General features: G+C 42.0%; 1 protein-coding gene across 1 annotated transcript in view; it reads right to left on the bottom strand.

The window, feature by feature from the left end:
• Positions 1 to 17483, bottom strand: part of GREB1L (GREB1 like retinoic acid receptor coactivator) — a 129510-nt gene extending 112027 nt beyond the window's left edge. Inside the window, exon 1 of the mRNA XM_083856799.1 lies at positions 17237 to 17483. The gene's annotated coding sequence lies outside the window, so the exon portion shown is untranslated. The remainder of the gene's footprint in view (positions 1 to 17236) is intronic.
• Positions 17484 to 18298: the final 815 nt, after the last annotated feature.

Genomic DNA, 18298 nt, shown 5'->3' with positions numbered 1-18298 from the left:
CATATTTTATTCAGAGACATGCAGAAGGTAGAATGCAGAATTTTGAGACATTAGCTTAGGCCTCAGAACATTAAGCAAAGATTAGAAGATGAGCATAGTCCAGTGTCTGGTGCTCTGTTCACCAAAGCCATAACTTCTAATACAGAGCAGGGCTGTGGCAGACCAGGAAGTAATTGGCCATGTAACTCCACTGAAGAATGTGGGGTTTTTCCTTTCCAAAGTTAAGTTTCAATTTTGTAGTTTCAGGAAGCTATTTGCTGGACAGAATGGGTTCTCTAAAAGCCATTTTTTTTGTTGCTTCCTCCCTGACTGCCATCCCTTCCTAGAAGGAAGCTTGGCACTTGCACCTTTGATGCATGTGGTTTTGGAGTTGGAGGTTTTGGCTGGGAGGAAAGGGTCACATCATTCTTATCCTTACAGGATAAAGTCATTGCTACAGTGCCCAAACTCTGTCCTGCAAACCACAAATAGGCCATTTTATCACAAGACAGGAAGATTTCTCAAATTTGTATTATGGATGTCATTGTTTCAGTTTAGTAAAGGGCTGCTGAGTCAGAACTGCACTGCAGTAACATTGCAACAATTACATACCTGAGGCACATACATGAACTCACCCAGCATGGAGAACCACCTCATCATGACCCTACCTCTGTGCTCTCCCTCCCAAAAGAAAACCCCTGCCAAACACCCTGACATTGAATAGCCATTCTTCAGACTCTGGCTGACTGCATTCGGATGGGAAAAAAAGTGCATAAATAATTCCATCCTCGCAAAAGCAACATGAGAAGGTGAATGCAAGCAGATGCCAGTCTTCCACCAACCTCCCGTTCTAGAATTACTGCCCTCCTGTCTGTAGGGTAAGCCACAGGTGCTGTGCTTTCTGACTGGCAGATCTGGAGATGCTTTTATCTGGAAACAAAGGGCACATCAGATCTGTTCTAAGGAGAGAAGTGCAGTACAACCCAGGCAGAGAAAGCACAAAGACAAGTGCAGGGCTTTATTCTAACTGCTATGCCATCTGCACAGGCCATGGACTCAGCTGCTTACCCCAGATGCCGGAAGAACTGGACTTTTTGTCAGTTCCCTACAATTTGAGTCACACGGCTTAGTAATGCTCTTGTAAGGGTTCCGAGAAAACCCAGATCAGAACAACCACTCATCATCTTCTCTAGGTCAGACACAAAAATATGTTCCATATATCTAGAACAAGGCTTCATTTTTCATTTATTTCAAGCCTGAAATAAAATTTCCAGGGTTTTTTTTTTTTTTTTTCCCTTCACGAAACTAAGTCTGCAGGAAGAAGCAAAATTTAATCAGTTCTTAAAACAGTTCAAAACAGTTCCTTCACTGCCAGGTTTAAACTCTCAGGTCAACATTGATCTAGTTGGCACTAGTTCTACAAATGATTTTTTTGATCTCAGTATAATCTCAAGACAGACAGAAAATAGCCAAAAGGCATGTTGGTGGTAGCTATCACTTTCTAACAAAAAAAAAACAAACACCAAAAAAGCAGCAAATATGCACATTCAATTAATTTTTACACCCGTCCAGTGTAAAATCCAAAAGTAGGCTTTCTCAACCTAAAAGAGAATACATGTTTAAAACCACTCCACTGTACATTTGGCACTAGTGGTTTGTGAAGAAAAACCAAAAAAATCTACTCAGTACCGATCACTTCCACTCCATTGTGTTACACTGCACCAAGCTTGGCATGCCACTCAGCAGGTAAACTGGATCAAGGATTCATCCATCTGAAAAGTAACCTAGAAAACCATGTTGTTTTTCAAGTGGATCAGTTATTCTGCCAAATCCCAGCATGCTTCAAACAAATAGCAGCAAAGTAGAGGGAAAGGCTGAGACTGGGATGAGGAAATGGGTAACCAACAAGGAGCAAGGGCTGACAGACCACAGGCTCATTCACATGGTTTGATATGAACCTCCCTTACTGAGCCAAATCACAGATGCAACTTTCTTTTAAAAGGATGGAAATCTCACAGGAATCCCTGACCCAACACTCACTAAATCACTGTTCAGTAGGCATATTGCCATTGGGTTCAAAAAGAGCTGAATCCACACACATCCAGGACCATGCTGAAAGCTGCAGACAACAGATCTCTTACCTGTGGAAAGCAATCTGGAAAGCATGTGGGAAAAATAGAAGAGAAAGGGAAATTAACTTTTCTAACACCTCCAAGTCTGTGAAGTGACTTTTGGGAATTACCTCCAAATTTCATCTACTGAGTGACAAGTAGGCTAAACTCAAATAAGCAAAGACCTGTAAGATGCCAAGACATTTGTATTGAAACTCTTTCCTTCTCACCCTCCTCTGTAACACATCATCATGGAAATACTCCAGGAAAGAGTTTCAATGACTGAAGGAAATAACAGTGGCTATAATTTTCCTACTGCATTGGGGGACTTCACTAGGTTTTTTGCAGATATTACCTGTCTCTTTGTGTCACACGTGCCTTAGTTCCCCTTCAGCAGATACCTGGAACTATGAAATGCTTCTCTGAATGCTGAAATTCAGGGGAGGGAAGAAAATGGTATTGGAATGCTTTTAAGTAATCACAGCTACAGAGGACACACACATATTGGCATATGCATGGGCCTTGGACCCTGCATGAATAAAACTAAAGGAAAAATACGGGCTTCTGCAATATAAATAAAACAGATGACTTAAAAATAACTTGAGTTCAAATCTCTCCAGCACACTACTACTAAGCAAACATCAGGAGGTAGTCAAACAGAGAATGATTTTCTGACAATTAAGCAAGAACAATAGCAAATATTCCATTTGCAATTAAGAATCTGGGTTTTGTTTTCACAGAAACAGTGGGCATTTCTTCACTACTGACTTCAATTAACTACTGCTCCCCCCCCACTGACAAAAAGGCTTAATAGGTCCAAAACCATGGCTGCTTTTCCCCAACATTTCAGACTGAAAAAACAGTTTATTACATCTTCTCTAAAAATGTTTCAATTACATATATTACGCTTGCATACTGTACTGCAGGCATTCTCAAAGAGCTAAAAATCAAAAAACCAAAACCTCAACACAGATAAATAAATCCCAGTAAAACCACAGCCAGTAGCCACTGAAAAACTGAAACCCCTTAAACATTATAAAAATTATTAAAATTAATAGGTCTGTTTTGTGGTTGCCACAAGGCAACCTGCTGATTCAGGGCAATGTCACCAACAGTATTCTTATCTGTAAAGGGTAAGAATCAATTGTTTGACAGAAACAAAGGAGAGCTCAACAGGAAATCAACCAGCTTGGGACAGATGGTCACTGAATCAAGTTTCACCCCTCCCCTCTCCAAAAATAGGCTTAAGAGGCATTTTCTGTTACCAAGCAACAGCCCAAAGGAAGGCATAAATCTTTTCCTACGTGTTATTCCCCTCCTCCCCGACACACATACATTTCAATCTACCAGGGCGGTACGTGTGTGGGTTTATTTTCCACATAACAGGTAGGAGGGTTTATTCGGTGCAAGGACAACGCCTTTTTGCCTATCCACTAGCCACATTTCCTTTTTTTTAAGGCAAGAAGGAGGTTAACTGTATCCATGCTATGAGAACTACCAAGGAGATGGGTTACAAGCAGGGATCCAGCGTTAGTAACCTCTCCTTGTTCCGTCAAGGTGACCTGAGAAATTGCTCCCTACAGAGGGGAGCTCCTAATCACTATTTTCTATAAAACCAAGATGACCCTCATCATACCCTGACAAAAGGTCACCACCTTTTTTTTTTTTTTAACTCACCAGAAAACCCTGTACCTGCTTTAACCCATGAAAATCCATAAAATTTGATTCCCAAAAAAAGCACCATGATATCATTAATATAACACACAGACCAGCAGGCTTTTAAACCATTTGAAATTTAGGAGCATCAATTCTCTAGTACATCAAACACCCTAAGTAAGAATTGGGGTATGGGATGAGCAGGAAAGGATAATCAACATTTACTATTCTGGTGAGCCAGTGGAGGAAAGAAGGGGCTGGAGTGGGGGGTGGGATAGAGGGGAGAAAGAGACCCGAGGAGGCTGTTTGCAGAGATCAGGGACTAGGGGGAGGGGAGCAGAGCCCGGGGGTGAAGGACAGCACCTCTGAAATTCAGATTAGCATCCAGGGAACAAACCGGTTTGTTTGACCCCTCTATCACACAAACTGGGAACAGACCAGCAGCCAGCAAAAAGAGATGGGAGTTAAATTTAGCAACACAAAGAGTAATCTGCAATAAATTAAAAAAAATTAAAAATAATAAAAAAAGAGGTTTACAATTACAACTCTCACAGAAATTAATTAAATGGGGAAGAAAAAGTCTCACTTCAGCAACAAACTGGGTAATCATCCTTTAAAAGCACAGAGCCTGGATTACCGCTGACACATACTTAGACTACTAAAACATATGGCCAACTAAAAAAAAAAAAAAAGAAAAAAAAAAAAAGAAAAGAGGAGGTAGGGGGGAGGGGAAAGATTGTGACAGCATGTGGTCTGCAAGAGCTTTATTTACTCCCTCCTCAACTACTCCTTCCTCTAGCCAGCTGAAGACCTTCTGCACGACACAGCCTATTTTCACTGGGTATTTCATCCACTCCTTTGACACCAGTGCAGATACTGATTAGCACCACTGTGGTGGGTAAACAGAGCCCTGGCCATGGGCTGCTTCACTGACCAAAGGCCTTGGACTTTCGAATCCATTTCACCACAAAGTCATCTCAGTGAAGATGCTGTCCCGGCTCTCTGTGCACGGCAAATAGCTTTCACAGGCAAACCAGAGGCAGCAATGTCTAAATTCAATTAATTAAAATGAAGTTAATTGAAATTAAACAGAAGGTTTGAACATAAAAGCCAAATAGCTGCTTGTATGTATGCCAAGAACACCATTTGTTCTTTGAGGTCTAAAGCTTTCTGACAGAAGTACGAAGCTCAGCAGCCCAAGGACCTGACAGGAGACTTGAACTAAGGGCCCTCCAAACTCAGTCATAAAAGACCTTAACATCAAATCATTACTATCACACAGTGCTTTAAAAACTCCCAGGCCAACAAGAACACCCTTGGTTTAGAGAAAGAGAAACTGAGGTATATAGAAGCCATGTGCCATCTCTCTGTGGGAGAATTTGGAAATAAAAGCAAATCTTCTGCAGATCCAACTCCACTTTGTGATATCACCCTGGGTATACACATGAAAGCAAGCAAGTTGTTACTTATGTAAATTCATGGCCAACATCAACATTTTTACAGCTGTTTTTCCTGGCCTCTTCACAGCTGAGCAAGAGACCTGTAGATTAAGTCCAATTCTTTACCAAAAATAGTCCCTCCAATCAGGCAGACAAGGATAGCCATCCCAGAGTTATTTAGGAATAGATATACTTATTTTTCTAACACATTCAGAATTTGGTTAAACAAGACATGAAACTACATGAAACCCTTCTCTAATGCAAGTTAGCAATTTCTCTGTAAATATTAATTATGGACTGCAAGGGTTCTCTTTCTTTTGTACATCAGTGTAAATGGTGTGAAATATACCATGGTAGCAAAAGCTCCATACTCTACCTGCTAATACACAGACCAGCATCTGGGAGAAAAACATACATTATAGCTTTGCATAAGCATTTATTATAGTCTTTAAAGAGGTATTTTCCCTTACATTTAAATATATGTCCTTTACACCACTCAGCCATGGAGAGAGAGAGAACCACCTAAGAGGGCAAAGAAAGGTTGTTTTCTTTTCCCCTCTTAAGTAAACCATCATGCTTTTCCTTCAGTGACTGAAGAAATTTCCATTTCCCATGGCCAAGGTGGTATCTCCAGACACATTGCATGTTTTTTGGTTGAAATGTAAAAGGACACAAGTTCACCTCAAATCTCTGTCAATAGTTCTATGATTCTATGAAATGAGATCCGAGGAGACTGCACTCCAGTATCTTTTTCTTAGAAAAATCACAACATATTTTCTTTGGATCTTCCATCTCTCAAACTGCTAGTTTAGAACTCTAGGTCTTCTAACACAGTCTATTATAATAATTAGTTTAACTTGACTCTTTACCTTGAACTAAGCCATTCAACGGCAAAATAAAGCTTGTACGTGTGCATGACCTAAACAAGTCCCCATCCTTTTTTGCCATAGAATATAATAGCAATAGGCAGTGTTCAAAACACAAGAACATTCCTCAGTCTTATTAAAATCATAATAGCAATACTCTTCATTAAAGGATGGGCAGAAGAATAGAACAGTAAAGAACAGTGATCATCAGTTAAAAGCTCTGTTAAGTAAAAATAAGTTTATCCATAGAAACAGAGAAACAATTACAGATGGGATAACCTACAGGGATAGGTAAAAGTCAGTAAAAATTGCAAGCAGATAATTGCAAGCCTCATTTCCAAAACAAAGAACATCAGAACCTGAATATTATCCTTCATGTGGCTATATGGTGGAATTGCATTTAACTATTTACTTCTCAGTTTGACATCAAAGGGGACATTTCTCTTAAAACAATTTTCTGCTTATACATTTAGTTTGGGGCTATTTTTTCTGGCACACGTAATGACAGAATGGACACAAGATTCACCAGTGCATCCTCTTATCTCTGCACACTGGCTGAAAGGAACACAGTTTACGTAATTTATTCCAGATCAGAAAGACAGTTTGACAACACAGAGAATAGACCACTTTTTCAACAAGCATTTCTTAATGAGAAATTTATCAGTCTCTCTCAGCATGAACTGCACTTTTGAACAGCGAGGACAGAATTGTTTTAATGAATTCATCCTGAGGCCAGCCTCCTTCCAGGCATATGGCCCCAAAATACACCTGCTTCTGTCTTTGGGGCAAAGGATTAACTATGAATCATAAAACAGTTCTGCTTTCTGGCTCTTGTTAATTTGCCAGTCAACTTCTTCCTGAGGTGGAATTTCTCAAAGAAAATTCAATCTGCAATTGCAAATTTCTAGCTCTTTCCCCCCCTTGCCATGTTTTTTTACAAAAGCTCAATCTCCCACGTTTTTCTCAGATAATACTAGGAGCAGGAAAAGCTATTTTATCATCCAGCCTCCATTCCTCTTTTCATAATTGCAAAAAAAGCACAACCTCCTTCTTTCCACACTTGGCTGGTTTTCCTCTACATATGGAGTGTGTTCAGCTAGACTGTGGCAACTAGGGAAAAACTGCAACCCACATACTGAATCATCACATAAGGATCAGTATGTCCAGAAAAATAAAACATATGGACACACATACAACTCAACAGAAAGATGCTGGAGGGCACGTCATTGAAAACTGCAGTTTCCAAATCTCACTAATTAACAAAATAAGAAGTGATTGACTGAAATAACAAGTATCTCCTTTTTATGCATGTTTTATTTTAGCCTTGAAAAAGGTTTAAAATTAATAATACTGGGCTTATTCCAAGTCTCTTTAGAGTAAAATGTTCAATTATGAATGTGAATCTAGGCAGACTGATTTTAGACAATGCAACCATGTCAATCCATCAGGTATCATTATTACCCTTTGATGCTCAATCTTCCATCCCAGACAGGCCAAACAACCTCTTAGGGAGTCACTCAAGCTTTGCAGCCTTCCTATTAACACATGCCCAGCGATGCCTCAATCACTAGACCATTCCTGCTGCCATCCACCAACACAACAAGAGCAGCAGAGAGCTGCCAGTAGCAGAACTCATGGAGTCTCTCTGTTGATGTGCATGACTGGATGTGCAACCAGCACATAATTCTGAGGATATACAGTAAGCACATCTGGCATATAGCAGAAAAATAGCCAGAAAGAGGCAAGTGGAAAGCAGGTTACCAAAACAGTTCAGGCTGCCAGTAGCCTGTTCCTTGATTATCTTTGCAAAGGCCTTGGGCCAGATGAATTGCTTCAGGAAGCTGTATCTCACCAAAAGGTAATACTGCCAAGTTTTATGGGTTTTGTACCACCCCACTTTACAACCAACAACAGAATCATTCAGGTTGGAAGGGATCTCTGGAGGTCAACCAATCCAAACTCACACTCTTGGCAGGGCCACTTTTGAAATCCCATTAAAACAACACATATTATGATGTATTTTGTTTCATGGCTGATCTGCACTGATAGTTTTGACTTATTACCCTGTCAAATCTACCTGGGACGTTCTCAGTAACTCTCAGCTAGAATACAATGAATCAAGAACTGAAGGTTTATTTCTTAAAAATAAAAAGCCCAAGGAACAAAACAGCTTTTGTTAAAGGAAATTAAATGTTTTATTGATGCAAATACTTCATACGTTTCCCAACATGCAGTTTTTGCAATTTGGGCAAACTGCTAGTGACCTATAAAGTAAAGATCCAGTCGTGTCAAGGTTATACACTGAGGTTCATGCTCTTCTTGTTTATACAGTGAATCAGAATAGAGAACAGGAGCTTCAAGTATCAGTATCATCCAACATAAGAAGTATCAAAACTATGCAGCATCTGTTGCATTCCTCTCTCTTTTTCAGCCCTAAACTCCTGAACTGCATGTTATTGAAATCGAAGTTGAGCCCATTTTCACAGGAAGATTCAATTAAAAAGCATCTGGAAGAACACTGTCTTTTACTGCAACTAAGTCCCAGATCCAATTCTCATTTATTACACTGCTGGGACAGCATCCTTTAAACATGGTAATCAAAAACAAACATGTTTTTTTAGCTTTCAAACAGACATCAAAGCAACAATGTTAGGATGAATTTTCAACTGTTCTGAATCTACAGGTTATACACATCTGCCTTTTCCAGCAGAAGGGACTCTGGCAACACACATGCAACTTCACAAGTTCAACTCAGCAGTTAATCTGGCTGGCTTTAGCACATAATCAGAAATGGATTTACTACAGTGACAGCAAATGAAGCTGAAAACCTACACTGCACTGTGCAGGGGAGTGCTTAACTCCTATTGCAAGCATGGCCTCCCTCTTTCTACACCAAATCCACATGACAACTGGACTCACCCCAAAGCCAAGCTTGACAGAAAGCCAGTCAGCTGTGCTGCAGATGAAAATTGAGCATCTGTCTGCCCAGACACCAGACACAAGACTTTCCTCAATAAAACAGCCAAGCTGGACAGTCAACAAGCAACACTGTTCATTATGATGGCTGAAAGCAGCCAGAAGAATCCTTTTTTTCCCCCTTCCTTCTCAGGCTTTTCTGCCGCAAGGTCACATCTGTTGTTTAAAATTAAATTGGGATTTTTTTTGTGGTGGTGGCCTTTGTTTAAAGCTTCTAAGGCATATTGTTTTGAATAACATTACTAGTGGCATATCTACTACCCACTAAGAACTTCTGGTCTATAAAGGCAAACTGTGAACACAAAAAACCAGTATAAATCATCTCAGCCAGTCAATCATTAAAAAAAAAAGAATCTTCTTTAAAGACCCACTAATGTATTGGATCAGTAAGATATTAGACCTCAGCATTCCTAATTCATGTCCTTTTTTCTTTCTTATATATATATATGTATGTACATGCACAAATATACACACTACCCTTTATAGCTTTGAGTACTTTGGAGGAGGTAACTGCCTCCTATGTATTTTCCATGTAGCACCCAAAACACTTTCAGACATGTAGTAAGAAAGAAGAGTATTACTAAGTTAATGCAGCAAAACAAAACAATCTGTATTTTTAGATAACCTGTCATTTCATAGCTCTTGACACAAAAGTTTGTGACAGCTAATGTTTTAATCTTCGTGCCCTTGAAATCCAGCTCACCTTCCACATCTGCTATAATCATGATTGTTATTTCACCTTCTTCCTCCAAGTTCACAGTCTGGCAGGCAAGTTATCTTCATGCTGCTCAAAAGGCTTGGAAATTGACTGCTGACTCTCCCACTAGAAAAAAAATATGGCAGGCACTAACTGTCAAACTTCACTGAAACTGCTGCAAAAGGGACTGTGAGGATATGCATATTTTTCACTCTGAATTTCTGCTTTAAATACTCCATTGGTAGTTCTGTGTGCCTCTGTTGGAGGCATTAAAGTGTTCTTGGATGGCTTTGCCTTCCCCACCCTTCTCCTCTATGTTTTCTTCAAAACTGCTCCTCTGTGGGGTGGTACTGATCACTTGGCTAATCCACCTAATTTCTTATTGTTCTCACAAACAGAAACTTCTAAGAGGTTAAGATTCAAAAGAGTAATCTTAAAAAAACCAGTATCTTAACATCTTATATATACATATTAATTTTTGAAAGCATTTTTTATAAGAATAGGAAACCACCTATATTCTTAAATGTCACGTACAACATGACTGGCAGGAAGCTGTTTCCCTCTTCTTGATTCAGTGCATTGAAGTGGTAAAAATCAAGACCTATTTCTTGGTCTTCCCAAAGGAATCACCTAATTGCACTAAGAATTTGATTCTGTATAAATGGTTTAAAGAAATTACAAGATTAAGCTTCCTTTATGAAACAGCTGTTCTCAAAGTGGACTTAAAGTGTAAAAGAGTAAGAGAATAAAGCCACCTAATGCTGCAAGGCAACACAGAGTTTGGGAGACTTCCTGGGAAGCCACAGGGAGATGGTCAGTGAGGCAGGAACAAAAGCAGTAAAAGTGGACGGCTTGTTCTCCTGAATGGCAAAACTGAGATGCAATCACACTGTGAAACACATTATCACCAAGGAGATAGTAAGTAGAGAACTAATGGCAGTGAAGTACTGTACCAGCAGTAAAAGGACACAGGGCTCAGGACAGGGAACAGAGCACTTGGCTCTCTGCAAATCCCAAATCAAGCCATCAAGACAAAATTTTGTAACATAGGCTCTTCATTCTGAGCATGGGTAGGCAAGAGTAACATTTGTAAAACCTCGCTGTGAACACCCCTATTTCACCAGGGATTCCAGTGTAAAGAGGTAGTTGTCCAGATTCCTTACAGCATCAGAAGCAGCTAAGCTCAGCTCTCTGGATTTGCTATTCCTTACCACTACACCATCTCTTTGAAGTGGGTGTGATGGAGAAAGAGCTTGGATCTCACTAAGCCCAAATGCTGTGCCAGACTTCACTTTTTTAATAAGTGATTATTTCCTCTTTACTAGAAACACTGTGGAGGATCAGGCTCAAAGCAATTTCCAAACACTCTTCTAATTACTCAATTACTCCAGAGTGATAACACAACAAGGACCATACAACTCAGAGTATACACAAGTCTCCCTAAGCACTGGCATTTACAATTGCATATGACCACCTCTACATTTCAAAAGGCAGCTGGAAATAATGCGGGGGGGGGGGGGGGGGGGGCGCGGGAGTGGCATAAGGCAATTCTACAAAATTAAAAGTATAATTTAACTATCACATTCTCAGAAAAATTGTCCTTAGGTTTCCTTACGCATACAGACCTGGGAGTCTGTAAGAAAGCAAGTTTTGAAGTTGGAGGTTGCATTATAAAAGAAAGTGGATGGGGAGGGACGAATCCTAATAACTCTCAAATGCTAGAGGTAAAATGTTTCATATGAACATTAATACTTCTCTATGAAGCCAAATTGAAATTTAGTATGGCTCTAGAAAAAAACAGCTGTATAAACAGAGCCTTTTAAAAAAGGCTATCAATTTCTCTGAAATTTTTGTGGTGTACACTCCATTCAACACAGAAATCAGTGCTACAGAGGGAGCTGCAGCAGCAGAATTTGGTGCAGAAGGACAGGAGTATCAGGAAAATGTTCAGCAGCTTAAAATAGCCATCTAAAGAAGCTTCACACTGTAGGTGCTAGGGAAATATTTTCACCTTTGGTGAGACACACAGATGAATCATCATTTTAAAACAGAAGACTATTAATAGAGTGTATTTCAGACCACAGTTACATTCAGTAACTAACTTCTTCATTTACCTCAAAGTGCTCTGATCAGACCACAAGGATCTTGAAAAGAGCTAATTACAGACAGTGGTGGAGATAGGAGACAGAGAACAACAGGATCTCTGCACAGTATTTCACAAAACTACTCACTCCAGGCTTGTTCATGGAACCAGTACAACAGATGTCTGGTAATCTCTTAAGTAACAGTATCTTAGGTCTGCCCACACTGTTTTCTGTTCATATCTCCAGCAGTTTGAAAAACTAGCTCAAAATAACCTCCCCAGAACCTTACATGAGAAATATTAATCAATCATATCTCGTCATACTGACCCAGGCTGCTCCCTACCTTCTTACTCTTCTGGTGATTTTATGTCACAACACATAGTTCTTCCTATCTTTTATATTTTATTAACATTTTTTTAGTTAGTGCAGTGTAACTGCTAAAAAAATTAAATGCAAATTAACCAAAGCACTTGATATGATGCAAGATTTTTAGGTCAAGTATATGGAGGTTTTTTACTAAACATCTGAGGTGCCATGGAACTTAAAACGCTAACTCAATGAGAATAACATTAAATACACCAATGAAAGTAGTCATTTACACAGCTCTCTATGGTCTCTCATGTCCCAAAAGAATTTCAGAGAAGTTGTGACATTATTGTGTGACAGAGTAAGACAAGAGAAACCAGCTCACCAGGCTTCAGCAGTCATCCAACCCAAACCTAATTACATTTTAGAATCACAGAATCATAGAATGATTTGGGTCAAAAAAGATCTATATGATCATTGAGTCCAAGCATCAAGCCAGCACTGCCAAGTTCACCACCAAACCATGACTACATTTCTTTTGAATACCTCCAAGGCTGGTGACTCAGCAGCCTCCCTGGGCAGGCTGTTACAATGCTGGACAAACCTTCCAATGCAGAATTTTTTCCCAATATCCAATCTAAACCTCCCCTAGTGGAAATTGAGGCCATTTCCTCTTGTCCTATCACGTGTTACCTAGCAGAAGAGATCAACACCCATCTAGCAAGGTGGTCCCCTCTGAGCCTCTTCAGGCTAAGCAATCCTGCCTCCCTCAGCCACTCTTCAGAGCACTTGTGTTTCAGGACCATCATCAGCTCTGTTGCCCATGTCTGGACACGATCCAGTACCTCAGCACCCTTCCTGAATTGAGGGGCCCAAAACAGAACACAGGATTAAAGGTGCAGCCTCATTCAGTGCTGGATACAGAGGGACAATTGGTGCTCTGGTCCTGCTGGCCACAGTATATAATACAAGCCAGAATACTACTGGGCTTCTTGGCCACCTGGATACATACTGGCTCATGTTTATCTGGCTGTCAACCAATACCCCTGGGTCCTTTTCCACTGGGTACATTTCCAGCCACTCTTCCCAAGGCTGTAGTGTTGCACGGGGTTATCATGACCCAAGAGCAGGACTTGGCACTTTACCTCATTAAACCTCACACAATTGGCATTGGCCCATTGATCCAGCCTGTAATTTCTGTAAGAACTCCATTCTTCTGTTGATGTTACCAAGCCAACAACAACAGTGTACAAAATTTGGCTGTCCCCATTGTGAATAAACACTTCCAAATTTCTGTCATCTACAAGTTCCTTCAACAGACATCCTGTGTTTTTTACTTCTGGATTATAAAAACATTATTGATTCTATTTAATTATTAAGAGCCTAATTCTACTGGATAGTTCACCAATACAAGCACCTCCAAAGAATGGCTTTTTGGTTTTGGGTCATCTTCACTACCCACCTGCAAATGCAAATCCATTACCAGGGGCTATAGTAGCTTGCTTGGAGTTGCAGATAATGACTCCCTGAAACTTTATCCTCACATAATAAAGAGAAAACTAGTGAATATCTTCAGAGTTCTTAGAAACAAGATGTATTTGGGTTATACAAGAAATAAAATTGGTCCATGAATGTATCTCTACAGGGAATACCACATGAAACAAAATTATCAGGTCTGGAATTTTTAAAAATAAAACCTGAAACTACATTAGGCAAAAGTGTTTTGAATACATCTTCTTACAAGCAATATTCTTCTCAACAAATTAAGGAAAGTAATGACCAGACAGGATTTGAGGAAAGTCAACAATTGTGAAAAAAATAACACATTAATTGTAAAAGTTTAGTGTTGTTTTATGACTGCTGCTGTAATCTCTTTCAGGACATTAGAGATATCTTAATTGCTTACTATATCTAATGAACTCCAGTTCACAGGACTAATTCTCTGAAAGACATGATTGTTAGAATGTCAAGGCTTATTACTCCTTCATTTGTTTGTTTTCCCAACAGTTCTCCTCCTCACAATTATGTTTTAGAAACAAAATGCATCTTTTGCATTACATGCAAGAAATTATTATGCAAGAATAGGCAAAGAACATTCATCTCAAGGAGGCTGTTCTTCCAGAGTATAAAGCCAAATATATGAAATAGTTTTTTTATGTTATTGATTTCACAATCCTTTTTTGGCAAGAGTCAAGATGTGATGCCTTAATATCATGTCCAAGCTCCATGTTTTGTTAATTACATCCTACCTAGCTAAATGCCCCCTGTAGTTTCAATTAGACATGGTATTCTTCCTCACTTCCCGTCCTGATTATTGTGCACTGTTGCTAAGCGCGAGTTAACAGTTGCCACATTTACCCAAAGTTGGCTGCCTTGCAGTGGTCATTCAAAGAATTAAATACAAAACATATGGTACAGAACCACACAAAGCAAAAAAAGCACTTTTAAAAACCACATGTTTAATATAAAAGGTACTACAAAGCTGGTTACACCACTGGAAGTAAAAACCTTACTGTCCTCTGCCCACTCTAAATTTCCTAGAAGCACTGAAAATTACAGATAAATGTATTCAATTTTTTTTTCCAGCTTTCACTAAAAGATTTCCTAGAGTATATTTTTGACATTATACTGAGTCGAGTTTTACACTGAAAAAAGAGCCCAGCATTCATAGTGTGACTGGCTTCACACTGGTATTGACATTTTTCCCTCAAAAAAAGGGAAATAGCATAGTTTCCCATAGCAACTAATTAGAGTCTTCTAAATTGGACTCCAAATTTTCTTTACGTTGTATCTGCAAAATACTTTGGACATGACTTGTTGAACCACCAAATATCAATGCCAGTAGCTATGTGTTTCAGAAGACCTTGAACCAAATGTGCTTTTCTTGAGACTAGACAAACTTTTCACACAGTCAGACCACCCTTCCTTTCATCTGTGATGTCCTCATGCAATCTTAAGAAACTTAATGTAATTTAATTTTCCCAGGGAAAGCTCAGTAATGAGCTTGCCTATTACTGCTTATTTCCTTTAGTATTACATCCTGGACTTAAAAACTGCCTTACCAAAAAAATCCTCACTATTTAAGATTGCTACATTATCTACAGCCAAACCCAGTAAAAATTCCTGGTATGTACAAATTGTTTCTTATAGCTAATTTTCTTTTTCATACTAAACACCTTAGGAAAAAAAATGTTTTGCACAAATGCTACTAACAGTAAGCAAAAATATACACTGTAGTTTTTTATCTGTATTTATAGATGTTGACTTAAACCTTTAGGGCTCAGAACTCAACCATTTAAACAGGTAGGCATATACTGAGCATTATTCATTGACTTTCTGGAGCGTTTTGTTGGGAATAGTTGAAAATACATGAGAAAAAGTTTGCATATGTACAAAATCCACCAATGTTAAAAATTACAAATAACTAAACATTTCTCAACAGCTCTGAGAACACTCAAACAATCCCTATTCCTTTGCAAAGAGGTATTTAACAAGCAAATCCTCCAGCTTCATAAGTGCTTTTGTTGTACTCACAAGCAAATTCTACAGGATAAAATTTAAAATTTGTAAAGGTTTTTTTTAATCCACTAACTCATATGTAATGAGCTTTTCCATCAACATAAGACCCATCCTTATTTCTCTTTAGAGGACATATCCCTTAATAAACCCCAAACTTAGGTGTGCATTGCAGTATTTAAAAGTGCTGAAAGCTTTACCTGTCTCAGAAGCCACATGTATAACTATACCTGCAACTGAACTATGCACCTATTTGCTTCACCTCTCAGACAACAGTAATAATTGCAAAAATAAATGAAATAAAGCTTCAGTAATTCCCAGCCAGGAAAAAAGACACATTTTCTTCTCAGCAGCATTTTATTCCCATCTTTTAAAAAGCTCTTTGTAACAAGGTATCAGTGAAGTAGGAAGAATATGAAGCATTATTTTAATAATATTTAAAGTATCGTTCAGTGAAAAAGCCTGAAAAGGCAGCAATTCAAAGAAAGGCAAACAGAATAATGTAAAAAAAGGTCCTATCCGCAGGGTATTCAAAGCAAACATGCTGACAGGCAGCAGCCATGGGAAATATTTTTCCGCGGGGTAACTCAAAGAGTCTCCCCCACTTCAAACACATCCAACCATTGATAACTCCTCAGTTTCAGAATACGGATGAATATTTGCAGGCTCGGGGCCTAAACAAACAGCAACGCTCGGCCCGCCCGCTGAGCCGGCCGAAATCCTACGGTGTACACAAAGTTTTTATCTTTCGGGGGTTTCGGGAGGCGCTGGGAGGGAAGGGCCGGACCCGGCGGTACCCAAAGGCCCCCGGGTACATCTGTCAGTGCCGCGGGGAGCCGCCGCCGGCTTCATTTTCCCCGTTCTACCTTTGCTCCTCCGCAGCACAGGAGCGGTGTCGCTCAGCTGCCCCGCGGCGGAGGCACCAGGGCCCGGGGGCAGCGCGGCCACCACCGCGTCTCGCGGGGACACGCCGCGCCTCCGCCACGGCCACGGCCCCCCATCCCCGCAAAGGGGCTCGGCGCCCTGTCCTCCCCTCCCTCCTCAAAGGCGGCCTGCCCGTGTCCAGCAGTGCCCGCAGACCCCCCGGTCCCGCGTTGTCACCGCTCCCCGCCCTGGGCGCAGCTCCCGCGGGCGCGGAGGGCGAGGCGGCCGAGCCCCCCCTGCCGGCGGCCGCGCGCCTGGCACCGCGGGGCGGGGGCGCGCACCGACCGCCCGCCGCTCCCGGCCGAGCACCTGCACCCCCCGCCCGCCTCCTCCCGAGCCTCGGCCGCCGCCCGCCCGGGCACAGAGCCTGCTGTGCTCCCGCAGCCCCCCGGCCGAGGGTCTCCCGCCCCATCCGCTCGGGTCATCCCCCCCGCCCCGCTCCAGGGCGCCGGTAACAAAGGGCTGGAGCCCACCCAGGGGCGGGCGCCCGTAGCCCTGGGGTGACACGGCGCTGCCGCCGGCAGCCCGCAGCCCCCGCCGCCCCCGGGCTGCGCTCCAGGGGTGACAACGCCGAGCGCCGCTCACTCGCCAGCGGGGACGCCGCCGCCGCCCCATCCCGCTACCTTCGTGCCCTCCCAGAAACCGGCGAGAAAGCGAAGCAGAGCCCGCGCCGCTCCCTTACCTTGCTGGCCAGAGAGAGAAAAACTTGAAGCACTCTCCTTCTACACCTCCCTCACTTTTTTTTTTTTTTTTTTTTAATTTAAATATTTGAAATTTGAGGGGTTTGCTTTAGGTTTTTTTTAATATCCCCTTCCCTCCCCTGACGCCGAGCGCTGCGCTCAGGCAGCCCCTCCCGGCGCCCTCGGTGCCACCGTCTCTCTCTCTCTCCCTCCCTCCGGGTCTCGGTCTCTCTCTCTCGGCAAGAGGAGGGGAGGGGAGGCGAGGGGAGGAGAATGGGGCGGACCCGCAGGTGCCGCCCCTCCTGCTCTGCCAGCGGGAGGAGAGGGGCCGGGGGCCGGCGGCCGCGGGAGTGCCGCGCTCAGGTGCGGCGGGGCTGGGAAAGGGGTGCCAGAGACGTGTCAGGGACCCAGGTGATGGAACGGGCGCTCGTGTGAACGTGAGTTAGGGGAGGAAGCAGGTGGCGAGCAGTGAGGGTCGCGGCTTGGCGGCCAGGACTCGATGGGGAACGGAGCGAACTGGGGTGTTTCCAGTCTGTGAGGGAAGGGGCGAAGCCCTGCACTGAGAGGAGCCAAGCTAGGAAGTGTCAAAACCCTGCCGTATATCCAGCGTGGCTCGGTGGCCGGTAGGGCAGAGGATGGCACTGAGAGTGCCATCTGCCCTATGAGAAACGGCGCTGTAAGGCACGCTGGGCAGAGCTGAAATTTGGGCGGGAGAATCACCTCATGTTCTGTTTGGGTTTAGTTAGCAGTGGAGCTGGCGCAGGAGTGCTGAAGTACAAGCCGAAGGGATTTAGCATGCTAGGAGGTTGCTGGAGGCAAACAGGAGAAGGGCACTCTGAGTATATTTGTGTCTGATATTGAGATGGGTAAAGATGAGGGGATCTGATTGTGTTGGAGAGATTGGAAACAGAAGGATCTGGAACATTTAGATCTGTAAATTGCATCCAAGTGGGTGGGGAAGAAGCGGGTTTGGATGCTTGGTGTGTACAAAGATGAAGGTCAGACATAGCAGGAGAGTGGGAAGGAGACTAGAAATATAGCCAAGTGCTCTGAGGGCACATACC

The sequence above is a fragment of the Zosterops lateralis genome, assembly GCF_965231275.1.
Source record: "Zosterops lateralis genome assembly, chromosome: 1".
NCBI lineage: Eukaryota > Metazoa > Chordata > Aves > Passeriformes > Zosteropidae > Zosterops > Zosterops lateralis.
Note: the sequence above shows the minus strand (reverse complement) of the source record. Positions and strands in the feature narration are given on the sequence as shown.